This window comes from Solanum stenotomum, chromosome 1 (genome assembly GCF_019186545.1).
Source record: "Solanum stenotomum isolate F172 chromosome 1, ASM1918654v1, whole genome shotgun sequence".
Classification (NCBI taxonomy): Eukaryota; Viridiplantae; Streptophyta; class Magnoliopsida; order Solanales; family Solanaceae; genus Solanum; species Solanum stenotomum.
Genome location: NC_064282.1, coordinates 44,347,683 through 44,353,652, shown reverse-complemented (window position 1 = coordinate 44,353,652; position 5,970 = coordinate 44,347,683).

The following is a 5,970-nucleotide window of genomic DNA, read 5'->3' as shown; positions in this document are numbered from 1 at the left end:
GTGGTCCATATTGATAAACTGGACCCCTTGTACTTTTTTGTGTGTCTATCACAACATTTGCTACATCCTCATTCATTATCCTTCCCCCAAAATTTCGTGATCCGTTTTTGATCACTTGTGTGGTGTGTTTCAAAGCAGCTTGATTTACAATTTTTTCAGACTTGATGCCATTTTCCACCATTTCACCAATTTTAATAACTTCGGTGAATGTTTTTCCAACAACGGAAAGTAAATAAGGAAAGTAGTCGGGTTCTTGCGCTTGGAAGAAAATATCAATCATTTCAGACTCTTTCATTGGCGGCTTAACCCTAGCAGCTTGCTCCCTCCACCTAATAGCATATTCACGAAATTTTTTGATGGTCTTTTTCTTCATGTTGGCAAGTGAAATACGATCTGGAACTATGTCAATGTTATATTGAAATTGTTGAACAAAACGTCCAGCCAAATCTTTCCATGTATGCCAGTTAGAAGTATCTTGATCTATGAACTATTCTGAGGCAATTCCTATCAAAGTTCTCCAAAATAAGCCATGAGAAATTCTTCTTTTCTTCCAGCCCCTCTCAGTTGATTACAATACCGCTTTCAATGAGCTACATGATCTCCATGTCCATCATATTCCTCGAACTTTTGAGTTTTAAATCCAACGGGTAGATGAACGTGGGGAAACATGCACAAATCATTGAATGAGACACTTTTGTGACCTCCCAATCCTTGCATATTTCTTACACTCTCTTCCCAACTCTTCATTTTTTTAGTCATTTCTTCATGTTCCTCGTTTTTAACAGCTTTTTCAGCTTCAATAGGGGAATGATATTGATGAGTGTGAGGATAAGAGCTTGGAATTTTAAGATCCTCTTCAGGGGTGTAGCCATGATCATGAAGAACTTGGGATGAAGGACCATTGTTCGATTTGGGCACCATTGTTGGATGTGGAATGGTCGGTGGAATTGACATGAAGAGTGGATTACTCATCATAGCTTTACTCAAAGGGCACACCGTAGAAGTTCCAGCAATGTTGGATATGTTAGCATAGGGGCCGAATTTAGGTGGATAAATTGGATCATTTGTCGACACTTGGATAGGGGATGTCATATTTGCATTTAGATAGTCACAGATTGAAGACGGTGGATCTTGTCCACTAATCCAAGCTTCGTACACATCTGCCATATGTTGTCTTAATACCCTTACCTCGTATGTTGACACTGCTTCTTGTGAAGCCATCTAGTTTCGGACCTCATCATTATCCGACTCATTTCCGTCTTTGTGGGTCATTTTCTTTTTCCCTTTTGATCTTGTATTGTACAGATGGAATTCCAGCTTAACCACAAACCAACCACTTTAAGTTAACTGTGTACATGGATAATAAAGTTCATTAGGGTTATACCTTCTTCAGTTTTAACCACATGCTGCACGTCATTCATACACAAGTCTTTTTATTTATAGAATGAGTTTAGAAAGTCTATTGTTTAATCCTAACTAGCTAGCTCAACTATATTTATTTTTTATTATTATTTGTTTATGTGTTTATTTATTTTTTAAAAAAAATGATGCATTGATCAATTTCATTTAGATTGCGTACATAACACGCTTGATAAAAATGATTAAGATCTTTGCATACTTTTTTTTTACTAGATTTTATTTTTTTAACTTTTAAGATAAAATCTTTTGTTTTCTCGATCTACTCAAAGAAAATTAAGAAACAATCTATTTTTTTATTTTGTACTTCATGCTAAAATGAAATAAAAAATAAATAAAGAAAAATATTTTTTGACTTTTCGTTTGAGTGTCGAATTCGAAAAGTTCCAACATTATTAATATAAAAAAAAATTGGTAAGAAGAAAACAAATTGTTGAATAAAGACTATGATTTCACATATCAGGACACTTATTCCAGTTCTAAGTGCCAACGATCGTTAGTCAGTAATATAACCCAACTAAGTGAGTTCGGGTCGAATCCCAGAGGGAGTATTACGTGCTTAAGATTCAAGAGTCAAGTGCAAATATGTTCAAGTCAATCATAGGTAAAAATATTTACGAATAAAAGCATGGTTTCAAATCTAGGGGTGACACAAGTGTCAAATAACAAGGGGGGTTTGATTGTAATTATAAACTACATCAGCAACAAATAATAATACGAATTAACAAGTAAAGAGACGGGTTCTTAGGATGTGATTGGATTATAGGCTAAGGTAGACTAATGGGTAATTGCAACTGATAGTAAATAGTTGTAAATCAGTGAATAATCTAGACTTTAGTAGGGATAAACATTCTCTCGAACAATTTACGCCAAATCAAATTGGTTTCTCTCGAACACCAATAAGCAGCATTTAAGAACAACCTACACTTTACTCCATTCGCTCTCTCGAGCTGAATATGTGGAAAAGGGTTTAGAATTTACTCTCTCGAGCTGAACCCATGACAACCCAATACCCATAGACCATCAAATCAATAACCTTGGTTTTAAAACCTCTCTCTCGAGAAAGCCAAAAACACGAAGGTAGAATTGAATTTGCAACTACAACCCTTTAAATTGGACCACAATTACTAATTGAATCACTTCTAAACAACATTTAAACTATCAATTAACAATACCTAGCAGCTAAATCAACCCATAATCACACCCCAAGAATTGGGTTTTAGCTAGACATCATAAAAAGATAAAAGTCATTACCAAATTCTGTTTTCATCAACTGGGTAAGATTAATTTCGTCTTTTCAAAGGTCAAGGTTGAAGAATCTCAAAGACCCACTTTCAATTTCTCGAAAATGGAAAACTTCAATTCTTCAAAGCTAAGGAAAATATTGTCTCAATATTCGCAATTCTATTCTCTAAACTTCAAAAATTGATTGATAATGAAAATTTGATACTAAACTAGATATTCAAAAATGTATTTATAGTCACCAAAAATATGCTACGAAAGACCATTCAGTGTAGTAAGTTGGGATCACCGATCTACTCGGTGATCCGCCCTTTGGTCAGTTCCATCGCCTTTTGCTTTGGCCTTCAGCATCTTCAAGTTCTGTAACTTTGGGCGATCTAGCACTGCATCGCGGAATCGTTCGGGGATACACCGACTACTCTTTTCTATCACCAACTTGATTTTCTCCGTCAAGGCTTGGCACATTGGGACTTTAGGCGAGATCATGGCCATTCGGCGACTCGCCCAATGGGTTAGGCGATCATCAGGCCTTTTTTTCTTCTTTCTTTCAGCTGCCTTGTTCCTTTTTTCTTATTAGTGTCCATGCTTTGTTCCTCAATCCAAATACCTGGAAATCAAGGATTTACATCAGTTATTGGCACAAAATAAGCATTTGTGGACACTAAATCTATTAAAATAAAGCTCTAAATAAGTCAAAATCGTGGGCTCATCAACACCCCCAACTTAAACTTTTGTTTGTCCTCAAGTAAAACTCAAGTTTAGCAGTTCAAAAAGGATGTCTCAAACAGTGCTACACAAGACTCAATCATGAATGCACACAAAAAGACTCAACTTACTCATACAAGGATCAATTGTGCACTCAAAGATTCAAGTTGTGACTCACCATTATCAAAGACTCTCAAGCTCACAACACTTGCTTCAAATGCAAGTTCAAGCTCAACAAAGGTACTCAAATCCCTCACACAAGGAATGATTCCATATTCACACTCAACTGTTCAACAATTTAAAGCTCCGGAATCAAAATCAACGCTCACACTCACAGAGATGAACACAATCAACACTTGTTTCAACTCACTCAAGATCATAAAGATCTTTTCAAGGCTTGTAACGGGCTGAGTGTAAGGGTATAGTTATTTAGGCTCAATGGTTGTAATGCACATGAAACGTGGTATGAACAATACTTTCTTTCCTTTTCTTCATCATTCTCATTCATGCTCAAAAGTCACCACATTATTCACTTTCCATGGACTGTTGGAAACCCCATTTTCTTTGCACTTTCATAACTTTATTCCACCACTTTTTCATTCTTTTTCTTTTTCTTTCTTTTCTTCTTTTTCTCTTTTTTTATATGGAGGGGTTCCATCTTTCTCAAAACCATGGGTCAAAGGGGACTTCCTTGCACTTCTTGATTCACCTTCTCTTTTCACCACACCCCCAACTTAGGCTTTTGATCTAAGTTGGCTATTCACATAAACCACGAATCATGAGGATTATGGGTAATGGATAAAGAAAGGTCACAATTTCATCAAGGTCCTTCCAAGAAAAGGTTAAGGCTCAAAGGGTGCTCAAGCTAGGTCCACACACTCACAAGGTAGGCCATAAAAAAGAGGTATAATGTCAATTTGTTTCACACTCTTCAAAGTTGTGTAAGATTATTTCAAGAGAATGCATCACTTAGCCGATCGAACCAACTGGCAAATTCTAGGTGTCATCACACATGGTTCAGGGTAAGCTCATCACACACAAGGCAATTGACACCAATGTCAAACAAGACTCCATAATTTTGCTAGTGTGCAATGTTCATCACAAAAGACTCAATTCGATACTTGGCTATTCACAGCGAGATGCAGAAAGTTCACATATTGTCTACGAAACTTCATTTGGCCTCATCGTAGCCGCATATTCATTTTTTTTTATTATGAGCACTATTCAAGTCATCAATATTGATCAAGATCGATACTCAAATTGCAAGAGAACAACCACATTCAAACACAAACAAGAGGTGGCATAAAAATTTTCGGAAGCAAAAATCAGTTACAATTAACACAAGGAGCCACAACCTCAATCATCCACAAAAACAGTGCTTAACAAAATATATAGCTCAAAAACCCAAATTTATAGACATAACAAAAGTCATAAAAGGTGGGCCTCATCCCACCACACTTAAAAACTATTTTTCCTCAAATGCAAGTAAAATAATATCCATAAGTCATTACAAATAAGACAGAGATAGAGGTAAAGGGGGATCCTGTCTAAATAGTTGCTCCATCTATCGGGGCATCAGTTCTCGGAGTCATCTCAGAAGGACCAGCTCCACTAGACCCACCCATGGTGGTGTCTCTAAAAGTTGTTTGGCGCACAGTCTCGAACATGGCATCCTCGAGGTCAGCTAGATCATCATAAACCTAAGCATCACGCACATCAATCTACTCGCCGTTGGTCTATGCCTCTGACTCATCAGTTGTTACGCCATCCCTATGTACCTCTCCGATGGTAGCCAGAGGAATCTATGAAGTCTCAGGGGCGTCCACATAATCCGCAGCCTCCAGTAGTGAAGTGAAGTCAGTAGACTTTAGATAGTCTACGTCCTTCCTCAGATTAGCAATTCGGCTTTCAAAGCCGTAACCTTGGAGGTCTCCCCCTGTCTGCTCTCACAAGCCTCAACTCTAGTAGTGAGAGTGTCAATGGACATTTGGAGGGTGGTCAATGCAGCAAGGATGGCACTCTCAATCATCCATGGGATGGATCTCTCAATTCGGGTCACCCTCACATCAGCTGAATAGGCCAGGTGCCCCATCATCAGGATCATAGCCTGAGTGATCCTGGTGCACTCGGCCGAGGTAGAGGCACCCGGAGCCTGTGAAGAAGAAGAGGTCCGAGCAGATGTACCATTCAGGTGGATATGGGAATAGGTAGTTTTCATTTTATTTAATTAAATATATATATATATATAATTATATTATATTTAATTATCTTATATTTTAAACTAATAGAATATAAGAAAAGCTAAATAGTTAATCTAAAACTATAATTAATAAACACTAGCTTATTTATTAAGTGTAAATTGGATTCTATTTTTGTTGTTTTCAAATCTTTTAAAATAAACTTAATAAAATAAGATAAAAGTCAAAATACTTAATTTAGATCTATATAATATCAAAGCTCTAAAACGTGTGTAAAATTTTAGGTGGTCAAAAATTACTACCCGACTCAATATTGATGCCAAAATCAATATCATGGTCAGGAGGAAGACCATGTGGATCGGTAGGAAACATAACAAAAAACTCCCTAACAACAAGAACTTACTGAAGA